Genomic DNA, 15139 nt, shown 5'->3' on the forward strand with positions numbered 1-15139 from the left:
TGACAACAATATGTGTCATGCATTTGACTTAAAAAATTGTAATGTCTCTTCCAATCTGAAAGCAAAAGTATCCATTTTTATACCCCACAGGAGGCACCCAGATTTGAACTGGGGACCTCTTGATCTGCAGTCAAATGCTCTACCACTGAGCTATACCCCCACAGTTGCACAGCTTTGCAGGAAACCCAAACAACACTCGGAAACATCTAGTTGGCTTTACAATTTGTGATGGTGAATTCAATTCTGAAAGTATCAAAACTATCAATATATATATTTCTCAGGGAACACACATAATTGAAAGGGAGACTTTTTCTTTAGCAGTAAAATGCTCTACCACTCAGCTTTACCACCCCAGCAAATTAAAGAAACCTGCCACCCACACAACAACATGCTTGGTGTATTTGACTTGAAAGTTTGCCATTGGCTGTTCAAATTTCAAAGTTTCAAACTTGGCCTTCATTGGCCTTAAGCTTCATGTAGTTGATTGGAAAGTTCAAACCTTACTTTAAATATGTATTTCACTGGGCAATTCATCAGTGAGTTAAACCTCTATAACAGTAAAAAGAGGCAGACTGACCACACACCTCAACAAAATATGTAGGCTTCATGTACTTGCCTTGAGATTTTATGACATTGTGTAGAAATCTGAAACTCTTAAACCTGGCCTTAAATGTTTTGTTCAGGGGGAACTCACATTTGAATTGGGGACCTCTTGATCTGCAGATAAAGACTTTATCACTGAGCTGTTCCAACCAGCCTGTAAAAAATGTCAGAAAGCTCAGACAACAATATGTGTCATGCATTTGACTTAAAAAATTGTAATGTCTCTTCCAATCTGAAAGCAAAAGTATCCATTTTTATACCCCACAGGGGGCACCCAGATTTGAACTGGGGACCTCTTGATCTGCAGTCAAACGCTCTACCACTTAGCTATACCCCCACAGTTGCACAGCTTTGCAGGTAACCCGAACAACACTCGGAAACATCTAGTTGGCTTTACAATTTGTGACGGTGAATTCAATTCTGAAAGTATCAAAACTATCAATATATATATTTCTCAGGGAACACACATAATTGAAAGGGAGACTTTTTCTTTAGCAGTAAAATGCTCTACCACTCAGCTTTACCACCCCAGCAAATTAAAGAAACCTGCCACCCACACAACAACATGCTTGGTGTATTTGACTTGAAAGTTTGCCATTGGCTGTTCAAATTTCAAAGTTTCAAACTTGACAACAATATGTGTCATGCATTTGACTTAAAAAATTGTAATGTCTCTTCCAATCTGAAAGCAAAAGTATCCATTTTTATACCCCACAGGGGGCACCCAGATTTGAACTGGGGACCTCTTGATCTGCAGTCAAATGCTCTACCACTGAGCTATACCCCCACAGTTGCACAGCTTTGCAGGAAACCCAAACAACACTCGGAAACATCTAGTTGGCTTTACAATTTGTGATGGTGAATTCAATTCTGAAAGTATCAAAACTATCAATATATATATTTCTCAGGGAACACACATAATTGAAAGGGAGACTTTTTCTTTAGCAGTAAAATGCTCTACCACTCAGCTTTACCACCCCAGCAAATTAAAGAAACCTGCCACCCACACAACAACATGCTTGGTGTATTTGACTTGAAAGTTTGCCATTGGCTGTTCAAATTTCAAAGTTTCAAACTTGACAACAATATGTGTCATGCATTTGACTTAAAAAATTGTAATGTCTCTTCCAATCTGAAAGCAAAAGTATCCATTTTTATACCACACAGGGGGCACCCAGATTTGAACTGGTTACCTCTTGATCTGCAGTCAAATGCTCTACCACTGAGCTATACCCCCACAGTTGCACAGCTTTGCAGGAAACCCAAACAACACTCGGAAACATCTAGTTGGCTTTACAATTTGTGATGGTGAATTCAATTCTGAAAGTATCAAAACTATCAATATATATATTTCTCAGGGAACACACATAATTGAAAGGGAGACTTTTTCTTTAGCAGTAAAATGCTCTACCACTCAGCTTTACCACCCCAGCAAATTAAAGAAACCTGCCACCCACACAACAACATGCTTGGTGTATTTGACTTGAAAGTTTGCCATTGGCTGTTCAAATTTCAAAGTTTCTAACTTGGCCTTCATTGGCCTTAAGCTTCATGTAGTTGATTGGAAAGTTCAAACCTTACTTTAAATATGTATTTCACTGGGCAATTCATCAGTGAGTTAAACCTCTATAACAGTAAAAAGAGGCAGACTGACCACACACCTCAACAAAATATGTAGGCTTCATGTACTTGCCTTGAGATTTTATGACATTGTGTAGAAATCTGAAACTCTTAAACCTGGCCTTAAATGTTTTGTTCAGGGGGAACTCACATTTGAATTGGGGACCTCTTGATCTGCAGATAAAGACTTTATCACTGAGCTGTTCCAACCAGCCTGTAAAAAATGTCAGAAAGCTCAGACAACAATATGTGTCATGCATTTGACTTAAAAAATTGTAATGTCTCTTCCAATCTGAAAGCAAAAGTATCCATTTTTATACCCCACAGGGGGCACCCAGATTTGAACTGGGGACCTCTTGATCTGCAGTCAAATGCTCTACCACTGAGCTAGACCCCCACAGTTGCACAGCTTTGCAGGTAACCCGAACAACACTCGGAAACATCTAGTTGGCTTTACAATTTGTGACGGTGAATTCAATTCTGAAAGTATCAAAACTATCAATATATATATTTCTCAGGGAACACACATCATTGAAAGGGAGACTTTTCTTTAGCAGTAAAATGCTCTACCACTCAGCTTTACCACCCCAGCAAATTAAAGAAACCTGCCACCCACACAACAACATGCTTGGTGTATTTGACTTGAAAGTTTGCCATTGGCTGTTCAAATTTCAAAGTTTCAAACTTGACAACAATATGTGTCATGCATTTGACTTAAAAAATTGTAATGTCTCTTCCAATCTGAAAGCAAAAGTATCCATTTTTATACCACACAGGGGGCACCCAGATTTGAACTGGGGACCTCTTGATCTGCAGTCAAATGCTCTACCACTGAGCTATACCCCCACAGTTGCACAGCTTTGCAGGAAACCCAAACAACACTCGGAAACATCTAGTTGGCTTTACAATTTGTGATGGTGAATTCAATTCTGAAAGTATCAAAACTATCAATATATATATTTCTCAGGGAACACACATAATTGAAAGGGAGACTTTTTCTTTAGCAGTAAAATGCTCTACCACTCAGCTTTACCACCCCAGCAAATTAAAGAAACCTGCCACCCACACAACAACATGCTTGGTGTATTTGACTTGAAAGTTTGCCATTGGCTGTTCAAATTTCAAAGTTTCAAACTTGACAACAATATGTGTCATGCATTTGACTTAAAAAATTGTAATGTCTCTTCCAATCTGAAAGCAAAAGTATCCATTTTTATACCACACAGGGGGCACCCAGATTTGAACTGGTTACCTCTTGATCTGCAGTCAAATGCTCTACCACTGAGCTATACCCCCACAGTTGCACAGCTTTGCAGGAAACCCAAACAACACTCGGAAACATCTAGTTGGCTTTACAATTTGTGATGGTGAATTCAATTCTGAAAGTATCAAAACTATCAATATATATATTTCTCAGGGAACACACATAATTGAAAGGGAGACTTTTTCTTTAGCAGTAAAATGCTCTACCACTCAGCTTTACCACCCCAGCAAATTAAAGAAACCTGCCACCCACACAACAACATGCTTGGTGTATTTGACTTGAAAGTTTGCCATTGGCTGTTCAAATTTCAAAGTTTCTAACTTGGCCTTCATTGGCCTTAAGCTTCATGTAGTTGATTGGAAAGTTCAAACCTTACTTTAAATATGTATTTCACTGGGCAATTCATCAGTGAGTTAAACCTCTATAACAGTAAAAAGAGGCAGACTGACCACACACCTCAACAAAATATGTAGGCTTCATGTACTTGCCTTGAGATTTTATGACATTGTGTAGAAATCTGAAACTCTTAAACCTGGCCTTAAATGTTTTGTTCAGGGGGAACTCACATTTGAATTGGGGACCTCTTGATCTGCAGATAAAGACTTTATCACTGAGCTGTTCCAACCAGCCTGTAAAAAATGTCAGAAAGCTCAGACAACAATATGTGTCATGCATTTGACTTAAAAAATTGTAATGTCTCTTCCAATCTGAAAGCAAAAGTATCCATTTTTATACCCCACAGGGGGCACCCAGATTTGAACTGGGGACCTCTTGATCTGCAGTCAAATGCTCTACCACTGAGCTAGACCCCCACAGTTGCACAGCTTTGCAGGTAACCCGAACAACACTCGGAAACATCTAGTTGGCTTTACAATTTGTGACGGTGAATTCAATTCTGAAAGTATCAAAACTATCAATATATATATTTCTCAGGGAACACACATAATTGAAAGGGAGACTTTTTCTTTAGCAGTAAAATGCTCTACCACTCAGCTTTACCACCCCAGCAAATTAAAGAAACCTGCCACCCACACAACAACATGCTTGGTGTATTTGACTTGAAAGTTTGCCATTGGCTGTTCAAATTTCAAAGTTTCGAACTTGACAACAATATGTGTCATGCATTTGACTTAAAAAATTGTAATGTCTCTTCCAATCTGAAAGCAAAAGTATCCATTTTTATACCACACAGGGGGCACCCAGATTTGAACTGGGGACCTCTTGATCTGCAGTCAAATGCTCTACCACTGAGCTATACCCCCACAGTTGCACAGCTTTGCAGGAAACCCAAACAACACTCGGAAACATCTAGTTGGCTTTACAATTTGTGATGGTGAATTCAATTCTGAAAGTATCAAAACTATCAATATATATATTTCTCAGGGAACACACATAATTGAAAGGGAGACTTTTTCTTTAGCAGTAAAATGCTCTACCACTCAGCTTTACCACCCCAGCAAATTAAAGAAACCTGCCACCCACACAACAACATGCTTGGTGTATTTGACTTGAAAGTTTGCCATTGGCTGTTCAAATTTCAAAGTTTCAAACTTGGCCTTCATTGGCCTTAAGCTTCATGTAGTTGATTGGAAAGTTCAAACCTTACTTTAAATATGTATTTCACTGGGCAATTCATCAGTGAGTTAAACCTCTATAACAGTAAAAAGAGGCAGACTGACCACACACCTCAACAAAATATGTAGGCTTCATGTACTTGCCTTGAGATTTTATGACATTGTGTAGAAATCTGAAACTCTTAAACCTGGCCTTAAATGTTTTGTTCAGAGGGAACTCACATTTGAATTGGGGACCTCTTGATCTGCAGATAAAGACTTTATCACTGAGCTGTTCCAACCAGCCTGTAAAAAATGTCAGAAAGCTCAGACAACAATATGTGTCATGCATTTGACTTAAAAAATTGTAATGTCTCTTCCAATCTGAAAGCAAAAGTATCCATTTTTATACCCCACAGGGGTCACCCAGATTTGAACTGGGGACCTCTTGATCTGCAGTCAAATGCTCTACCACTGAGCTAGACCCCCACAGTTGCACAGCTTTGCAGGTAACCCGAACAACACTCGGAAACATCTAGTTGGCTTTACAATTTGTGACGGTGAATTCAATTCTGAAAGTATCAAAACTATCAATATATATATTTCTCAGGGAACACACATAATTGAAAGGGAGACTTTTTCTTTAGCAGTAAAATGCTCTACCACTCAGCTTTACCACCCCAGCAAATTAAAGAAACCTGCCACCCACACAACAACATGCTTGGTGTATTTGACTTGAAAGTTTGCCATTGGCTGTTCAAATTTCAAAGTTTCAAACTTGACAACAATATGTGTCATGCATTTGACTTAAAAAATTGTAATGTCTCTTCCAATCTGAAAGCAAAAGTATCCATTTTTATACCCCACAGGGGGCACCCAGATTTGAACTGGGGACCTCTTGAGCTGCAGTCAAATGCTCTACCACTGAGCTATACCCCCACAGTTGCACAGCTTTGCAGGAAACCCAAACAACACTCGGAAACATCTAGTTGGCTTTACAATTTGTGATGGTGAATTCAATTCTGAAAGTATCAAAACTATCAATATATATATTTCTCAGGGAACACACATAATTGAAAGGGAGACTTTTTCTTTAGCAGTAAAATGCTCTACCACTCAGCTTTACCACCCCAGCAAATTAAAGAAACCTGCCACCCACACAACAACATGCTTGGTGTATTTGACTTGAAAGTTTGCCATTGGCTGTTCAAATTTCAAAGTTTCAAACTTGGCCTTCATTGGCCTTAAGCTTCATGTAGTTGATTGGAAAGTTCAAACCTTACTTTAAATATGTATTTCACTGGGCAATTCATCAGTGAGTTAAACCTCTATAACAGTAAAAAGAGGCAGACTGACCACACACCTCAACAAAATATGTAGGCTTCATGTACTTGCCTTGAGATTTTATGACATTGTGTAGAAATCTGAAACTCTTAAACCTGGCCTTAAATGTTTTGTTCAGAGGGAACTCACATTTGAATTGGGGGCCTCTTGATCTGCAGATAAAGACTTTATCACTGAGCTGTTCCAACCAGCCTGTAAAAAATGTCAGAAAGCTCAGACAACAATATGTGTCATGCATTTGACTTAAAAAATTGTAATGTCTCTTCCAATCTGAAAGCAAAAGTATCCATTTTTATACCCCACAGGGGTCACCCAGATTTGAACTGGGGACCTCTTGAACTGCAGTCAAATGCTCTACCACTGAGCTAGACCCCCACAGTTGCACAGCTTTGCAGGTAACCCGAACAACACTCGGAAACATCTAGTTGGCTTTACAATTTGTGACGGTGAATTCAATTCTGAAAGTATCAAAACTATCAATATATATATTTCTCAGGGAACACACATAATTGAAAGGGAGACTTTTTCTTTAGCAGTAAAATGCTCTACCACTCAGCTTTACCACCCCAGCAAATTAAAGAAACCTGCCACCCACACAACAACATGCTTGGTGTATTTGACTTGAAAGTTTGCCATTGGCTGTTCAAATTTCAAAGTTTCAAACTTGACAACAATATGTGTCATGCATTTGACTTAAAAAATTGTAATGTCTCTTCCAATCTGATAGCAAAAGTATCCATTTTTATACCACACAGGTGGCACCCAGATTTGAACTGGGGACCTCTTGATCTGCAGTCAAATGCTCTGCCACTGAGCTATACCCCCACAGTTGCACAGCTTTGCAGGAAACCCAAACAACACTCGGAAACATCTAGTTGGCTTTACAATTTGTGATGGTGAATTCAATTCTGAAAGTATCAAAACTATCAATATATATATTTCTCAGGGAACACACATAATTGAAAGGGAGACTTTTTCTTTAGCAGTAAAATGCTCTACCACTCAGCTTTACCACCCCAGCAAATTAAAGAAACCTGCCACCCACACAACAACATGCTTGGTGTATTTGACTTGAAAGTTTGCCATTGGCTGTTCAAATTTCAAAGTTTCAAACTTGGCCTTCATTGGTCTTAAGCTTCATGTAGTTGATTGGAAAGTTCAAACCTTACTTTAAATATGTATTTCACTGGGCAATTCATCAGTGAGTTAAACCTCTATAACAGTAAAAAGAGGCAGACTGACCACACACCTCAACAAAATATGTAGGCTTCATGTACTTGCCTTGAGATTTTATGACATTGTGTAGAAATCTGAAACTCTTAAACCTGGCCTTAAATGTTTTGTTCAGAGGGAACTCACATTTGAATTGGGGGCCTCTTGATCTGCAGATAAAGACTTTATCACTGAGCTGTTCCAACCAGCCTGTAAAAAATGTCAGAAAGCTCAGACAACAATATGTGTCATGCATTTGACTTAAAAAATTGTAATGTCTCTTCCAATCTGAAAGCAAAAGTATCCATTTTTATACCCCACAGGGGTCACCCAGATTTGAACTGGGGACCTCTTGATCTGCAGTCAAATGCTCTACCACTGAGCTAGACCCCCACAGTTGCACAGCTTTGCAGGTAACCCGAACAACACTCGGAAACATCTAGTTGGCTTTACAATTTGTGACGGTGAATTCAATTCTGAAAGTATCAAAACTATCAATATATATATTTCTCAGGGAACACACATAATTGAAAGGGAGACTTTTTCTTTAGCAGTAAAATGCTCTACCACTCAGCTTTACCACCCCAGCAAATTAAAGAAACCTGCCACCCACACAACAACATGCTTGGTGTATTTGACTTGAAAGTTTGCCATTGGCTGTTCAAATTTCAAAGTTTCAAACTTGACAACAATATGTGTCATGCATTTGACTTAAAAAATTGTAATGTCTCTTCCAATCTGATAGCAAAAGTATCCATTTTTATACCACACAGGTGGCACCCAGATTTGAACTGGGGACCTCTTGATCTGCAGTCAAATGCTCTGCCACTGAGCTATACCCCCACAGTTGCACAGCTTTGCAGGAAACCCAAACAACACTCGGAAACATCTAGTTGGCTTTACAATTTGTGATGGTGAATTCAATTCTGAAAGTATCAAAACTATCAATATATATATTTCTCAGGGAACACACATAATTGAAAGGGAGACTTTTTCTTTAGCAGTAAAATGCTCTACCACTCAGCTTTACCACCCCAGCAAATTAAAGAAACCTGCCACCCACACAACAACATGCTTGGTGTATTTGACTTGAAAGTTTGCCATTGGCTGTTCAAATTTCAAAGTTTCAAACTTGGCCTTCATTGGCCTTAAGCTTCATGTAGTTGATTGGAAAGTTCAAACCTTACTTTAAATATGTATTTCACTGGGCAATTCATCAGTGAGTTAAACCTCTATAACAGTAAAAAGAGGCAGACTGACCACACACCTCAACAAAATATGTAGGCTTCATGTACTTGCCTTGAGATTTTATGACATTGTGTAGAAATCTGAAACTCTTAAACCTGGCCTTAAATGTTTTGTTCAGAGGGAACTCACATTTGAATTGGGGACCTCTTGATCTGCAGATAAAGACTTTATCACTGAGCTGTTCCAACCAGCCTGTAAAAAATGTCAGAAAGCTCAGACAACAATATGTGTCATGCATTTGACTTAAAAAATTGTAATGTCTCTTCCAATCTGAAAGCAAAAGTATCCATTTTTATACCCCACAGGGGTCACCCAGATTTGAACTGGGGACCTCTTGATCTGCAGTCAAATGCTCTACCACTGAGCTAGACCCCCACAGTTGCACAGCTTTGCAGGTAACCCGAACAACACTCGGAAACATCTAGTTGGCTTTACAATTTGTGACGGTGAATTCAATTCTGAAAGTATCAAAACTATCAATATATATATTTCTCAGGGAACACACATAATTGAAAGGGAGACTTTTTCTTTAGCAGTAAAATGCTCTACCACTCAGCTTTACCACCCCAGCAAATTAAAGAAACCTGCCACCCACACAACAACATGCTTGGTGTATTTGACTTGAAAGTTTGCCATTGGCTGTTCAAATTTCAAAGTTTCAAACTTGACAACAATATGTGTCATGCATTTGACTTAAAAAATTGTAATGTCTCTTCCAATCTGAAAGCAAAAGTATCCATTTTTATACCCCACAGGGGGCACCCAGATTTGAACTGGGGACCTCTTGATCTGCAGTCAAATGCTCTACCACTGAGCTATACCCCCACAGTTGCACAGCTTTGCAGGAAACCCAAACAACACTCGGAAACATCTAGTTGGCTTTACAATTTGTGACGGTGAATTCAATTCTGAAAGTATCAAAACTATCAATATATATATTTCTCAGGGAACACACATAATTGAAAGGGAGACTTTTTCTTTAGCAGTAAAATGCTCTACCACTCAGCTTTACCACCCCAGCAAATTAAAGAAACCTGCCACCCACACAACAACATGCTTGGTGTATTTGACTTGAAAGTTTGCCATTGGCTGTTCAAATTTCAAAGTTTCAAACTTGACAACAATATGTGTCATGCATTTGACTTAAAAAATTGTAATGTCTCTTCCAATCTGAAAGCAAAAGTATCCATTTTTATACCACACAGGGGGCACCCAGATTTGAACTGGGGACCTCTTGATCTGCAGTCAAATGCTCTACCACTGAGCTATACCCCCACAGTTGCACAGCTTTGCAGGAAACCCAAACAACACTCGGAAACATCTAGTTGGCTTTACAATTTGTGATGGTGAATTCAATTCTGAAAGTATCAAAACTATCAATATATATATTTCTCAGGGAACACACATAATTGAAAGGGAGACTTTTTCTTTAGCAGTAAAATGCTCTACCACTCAGCTTTACCACCCCAGCAAATTAAAGAAACCTGCCACCCACACAACAACATGCTTGGTGTATTTGACTTGAAAGTTTGCCATTGTCTGTTCAAATTTCAAAGTTTCAAACTTGGCCTTCATTGGCCTTAAGCTTCATGTAGTTGATTGGAAAGTTCAAACCTTACTTTAAATATGTATTTCACTGGGCAATTCATCAGTGAGTTAAACCTCTATAACAGTAAAAAGAGGCAGACTGACCACACACCTCAACAAAATATGTAGGCTTCATGTACTTGCCTTGAGATTTTATGACATTGTGTAGAAATCTGAAACTCTTAAACCTGGCCTTAAATGTTTTGTTCAGGGGGAACTCACATTTGAATTGGGGACCTCTTGATCTGCAGATAAAGACTTTATCACTGAGCTGTTCCAACCAGCCTGTAAAAAATGTCAGAAAGCTCAGACAACAATATGTGTCATGCATTTGACTTAAAAAATTGTAATGTCTCTTCCAATCTGAAAGCAAAAGTATCCATTTTTATACCCCACAGGGGGCACCCAGATTTGAACTGGGGACCTCTTGATCTGCAGTCAAATGCTCTACCACTGAGCTAGACCCCCACAGTTGCACAGCTTTGCAGGTAACCCGAACAACACTCGGAAACATCTAGTTGGCTTTACAATTTGTGACGGTGAATTCAATTCTGAAAGTATCAAAACTATCAATATATATATTTCTCAGGGAACACACATAATTGAAAGGGAGACTTTTTCTTTAGCAGTAAAATGCTCTACCACTCAGCTTTACCACCCCAGCAAATTAAAGAAACCTGCCACCCACACAACAACATGCTTGGTGTATTTGACTTGAAAGTTTGCCATTGGCTGTTCAAATTTCAAAGTTTCAAACTTGACAACAATATGTGTCATGCATATGACTTAAAAAATTGTAATGTCTCTTCCAATCTGAAAGCAAAAGTAACCATTTTTATACCACACAGGGGGCACCCAGATTTGAACTGGGGACCTCTTGATCTGCAGTCAAATGCTCTACCACTGAGCTATACCCCCACAGTTGCACAGCTTTGCAGGAAACCCAAGCAACACTCGGAAACATCTAGTTGGCTTTACAATTTGTGATGGTGAATTCAATTCTGAAAGTATCAAAACTATCAATATATATATTTCTCAGGGAACACACATAATTGAAAGGGAGACTTTTTCTTTAGCAGTAAAATGCTCTACCACTCAGCTTTACCACCCCAGCAAATTAAAGAAACCTGCCACCCACACAACAACATGCTTGGTGTATTTGACTTGAAAGTTTGCCATTGGCTGTTCAAATTTCAAAGTTTCAAACTTGGCCTTCATTGGCCTTAAGCTTCATGTAGTTGATTGGAAAGTTCAAACCTTACTTTAAATATGTATTTCACTGGGCAATTCATCAGTGAGTCAAACCTCTATAACAGTAAAAAGAGGCAGACTGACCACACACCTCAACAAAATATGTAGGCTTCATGTACTTGCCTTGAGATTTTATGACATTGTGTAGAAATCTGAAACTCTTAAACCTGGCCTTAAATGTTTTGTTCAGGGGGAACTCACATTTGAATTGGGGACCTCTTTATCTGCAGATAAAGACTTTATCACTGAGCTGTTCCAACCAGCCTGTAAAAAATGTCAGAAAGCTCAGACAACAATATGTGTCATGCATTTGACTTAAAAAATTGTAATGTCTCTTCCAATCTGAAAGCAAAAGTATCCATTTTTATACCCCACAGTGGGCACCCAGATTTGAACTGGGGACCTCTTGATCTGCAGTCAAATGCTCTACCACTGAGCTATACCCCCCCAGCTGCACAGCTTTGCAGGAAACCCAAACAACACTCGGAAACATCTAGTTGGCTTTACAATTTGTGACGGTGAATTCAATTCTGAAAGTATCAAAACTATCAATATATATATTTCTCAGGGAACACACATAATTGAAAGGGAGACTTTTTCTTTAGCAGTAAAATGCTCTACCACTCAGCTTTACCACCCCAGCAAATTAAAGAAACCTGCCACCCACACAACAACATGCTTGGTGTATTTGACTTGAAAGTTTGCCATTGGCTGTTCAAATTTCAAAGTTTCAAACTTGACAACAATATGTGTCATGCATTTGACTTAAAAAATTGTAATGTCTCTTCCAATCTGAAAGCAAAAGTATCCATTTTTATACCACACAGGGGGCACCCAGATTTGAACTGGGGACCTCTTGATCTGCAGTCAAATGCTCTACCACTGAGCTATACCCCCACAGTTGCACAGCTTTGCAGGAAACCCAAACAACACTCGGAAACATCTAGTTGGCTTTACAATTTGTGATGGTGAATTCAATTCTGAAAGTATCAAAACTATCAATATATATATTTCTCAGGGAACACACATAATTGAAAGGGAGACTTTTTCTTTAGCAGTAAAATGCTCTACCACTCAGCTTTACCACCCCAGCAAATTAAAGAAACCTGCCACCCACACAACAACATGCTTGGTGTATTTGACTTGAAAGTTTGCCATTGGCTGTTCAAATTTCAAAGTTTCAAACTTGACAACAATATGTGTCATGCATTTGACTTAAAAAATTGTAATGTCTCTTCCAATCTGAAAGCAAAAGTATCCATTTTTATACCACACAGGGGGCACCCAGATTTGAACTGGGGACCTCTTGATCTGCAGTCAAATGCTCTACCACTGAGCTATACCCCCACAGTTGCACAGCTTTGCAGGAAACCCAAACAACACTCGGAAACATCTAGTTGGCTTTACAATTTGTGATGGTGAATTCAATTCTGAAAGTATCAAAACTATCAATATATATATTTCTCAGGGAACACACATAATTGAAAGGGAGACTTTTTCTTTAGCAGTAAAATGCTCTACCACTCAGCTTTACCACCCCAGCAAATTAAAGAAACCTGCCACCCACACAACAACATGCTTGGTGTATTTGACTTGAAAGTTTGCCATTGGCTGTTCAAATTTCAAAGTTTCAAACTTGGCCTTCATTGGCCTTAGGCTTCATGTAGTTGATTGGAAAGTTCAAACCTTACTTTAAATATGTATTTCACTGGGCAATTCATCAGTGAGTTAAACCTCTATAACAGTAAAAAGAGGCAGACTGACCACACACCTCAACAAAATATGTAGGCTTCATGTACTTGCCTTGAGATTTTATGACATTGTGTAGAAATCTGAAACTCTTAAACCTGGCCTTAAATGTTTTGTTCAGGGGGAACTCACATTTGAATTGGGGACCTCTTGATCTGCAGATAAAGACTTTATCACTGAGCTGTTCCAACCAGCCTGTAAAAAATGTCAGAAAGCTCAGACCACAATATGTGTCATGCATTTGACTTAAAAAATTGTAATGTCTCTTCCAATCTGAAAGCAAAAGTATCCATTTTTAAACCCCACAGGGGGCACCCAGATTTGAACTGGTGACCTCTTGATCTGCAGTCAAATGCTCTACCACTGAGCTATACCCCCACAGTTGCACAGCTTTGCAGGAAACCCAAACAACACTCGGAAACATCTAGTTGGCTTTACAATTTGTGATGGTGAATTCAATTCTGAAAGTATCAAAACTATCAATATATATATTTCTCAGGGAACACACATAATTGAAAGGGAGACTTTTTCTTTAGCAGTAAAATGCTCTACCACTCAGCTTTACCACCCCAGCAAATTAAAGAAACCTGCCACCCACACAACAACATGCTTGGTGTATTTGACTTGAAACTTTGCCATTGGCTGTTCAAATTTCAAAGTTTCAAACTTGGCCTTCATTGGCCTTAGGCTTCATGTAGTTGATTGGAAAGTTCAAACCTTACTTTAAATATGTATTTCACTGGGCAATTCATCAGTGAGTTAAACCTCTATAACAGTAAAAAGAGGCAGACTGACCACACACCTCAACAAAATATGTAGGCTTCATGTACTTGCCTTGAGATTTTATGACATTGTGTAGAAATCTGAAACTCTTAAACCTGGCCTTAAATGTTTTGTTCAGGGGGAACTCACATTTGAATTGGGGACCTCTTGATCTGCAGATAAAGACTTTATCACTGAGCTGTTCCAACCAGCCTGTAAAAAATGTCAGAAAGCTCAGACAACAATATGTGTCATGCATTTGACTTAAAAAATTGTAATGTCTCTTCCAATCTGAAAGCAGAAGTATCCATTTTTAAACCCCACAGGGGGCACCCAGATTTGAACTGGTGACCTCTTGATCTGCAGTCAAATGCTCTACCACTGAGCTATACCCCCACAGTTGCACAGCTTTGCAGGAAACCCAAACAACACTCGGAAACATCTAGTTGGCTTTACAATTTGTGATGGTGAATTCAATTCTGAAAGTATCAAAACTAGCAATATATATATTTCTCAGGGAACACACATAATTGAAAGGGAGACTTTTTCTTTAGCAGTAAAATGCTCTACCACTCAGCTTTACCACCCCAGCAAATTAAAGAAACCTGCCACCCACACAACAACATGCTTGGTGTATTTGACTTGAAAGTTTGCCATTGGCTGTTCAAATTTCAAAGTTTCAAACTTGGCCTTCATTGGCCTTAAGCTTCATGTAGTTGATTGGAAAGTTCAAACCTTACTTTAAATATGTATTTCACTGGGCAATTCATCAGTGAGTCAAACCTCTATAACAGTAAAAAGAGGCAGACTGACCACACACCTCAACAAAATATGTAGGCTTCATGTACTTGCCTTGAGATTTTATGACATTGTGTAGAAATCTGAAACTCTTAAACCTGGCCTTAAATGTTTTGTTCAGGGGGAACTCACATTTGAATTGGGGACC

General features: G+C 38.9%; 11 non-coding genes across 11 annotated transcripts; all 11 read right to left on the reverse strand.

The window, feature by feature from the left end:
* Positions 1-88: 88 nt before the first annotated feature.
* trnac-gca (transfer RNA cysteine (anticodon GCA)) lies at positions 89-160 on the reverse strand. The gene has a single exon. It is a non-coding gene; the product is annotated as a tRNA-Cys (tRNA).
* Positions 161-1318: 1158 nt separating this feature from the next.
* Positions 1319-1390, reverse strand: trnac-gca (transfer RNA cysteine (anticodon GCA)). The gene has a single exon. It is a non-coding gene; the product is annotated as a tRNA-Cys (tRNA).
* Positions 1391-2997: 1607 nt separating this feature from the next.
* Positions 2998-3069, reverse strand: trnac-gca (transfer RNA cysteine (anticodon GCA)). The gene has a single exon. It is a non-coding gene; the product is annotated as a tRNA-Cys (tRNA).
* Positions 3070-4677: 1608 nt separating this feature from the next.
* On the reverse strand, positions 4678-4749 carry trnac-gca (transfer RNA cysteine (anticodon GCA)). Its single transcript has one exon. It is a non-coding gene; the product is annotated as a tRNA-Cys (tRNA).
* Positions 4750-5907: 1158 nt separating this feature from the next.
* Positions 5908-5979, reverse strand: trnac-gca (transfer RNA cysteine (anticodon GCA)). Its single transcript has one exon. It is a non-coding gene; the product is annotated as a tRNA-Cys (tRNA).
* A 3618-nt stretch (positions 5980-9597) lies between these two features.
* Positions 9598-9669, reverse strand: trnac-gca (transfer RNA cysteine (anticodon GCA)). The gene has a single exon. It is a non-coding gene; the product is annotated as a tRNA-Cys (tRNA).
* Positions 9670-10047: 378 nt separating this feature from the next.
* On the reverse strand, positions 10048-10119 carry trnac-gca (transfer RNA cysteine (anticodon GCA)). The gene has a single exon. It is a non-coding gene; the product is annotated as a tRNA-Cys (tRNA).
* A 1158-nt stretch (positions 10120-11277) lies between these two features.
* trnac-gca (transfer RNA cysteine (anticodon GCA)) lies at positions 11278-11349 on the reverse strand. Its single transcript has one exon. It is a non-coding gene; the product is annotated as a tRNA-Cys (tRNA).
* Positions 11350-12057: 708 nt separating this feature from the next.
* On the reverse strand, positions 12058-12129 carry trnac-gca (transfer RNA cysteine (anticodon GCA)). The gene has a single exon. It is a non-coding gene; the product is annotated as a tRNA-Cys (tRNA).
* Positions 12130-12507: 378 nt separating this feature from the next.
* Positions 12508-12579, reverse strand: trnac-gca (transfer RNA cysteine (anticodon GCA)). The gene has a single exon. It is a non-coding gene; the product is annotated as a tRNA-Cys (tRNA).
* Positions 12580-12957: 378 nt separating this feature from the next.
* trnac-gca (transfer RNA cysteine (anticodon GCA)) lies at positions 12958-13029 on the reverse strand. The gene has a single exon. It is a non-coding gene; the product is annotated as a tRNA-Cys (tRNA).
* Between the last annotated feature and the right edge of the window lie 2110 nt (positions 13030-15139).

Source organism: Salminus brasiliensis, chromosome 3 (assembly GCF_030463535.1).
Source record: "Salminus brasiliensis chromosome 3, fSalBra1.hap2, whole genome shotgun sequence".
NCBI lineage: Eukaryota > Metazoa > Chordata > Actinopteri > Characiformes > Bryconidae > Salminus > Salminus brasiliensis.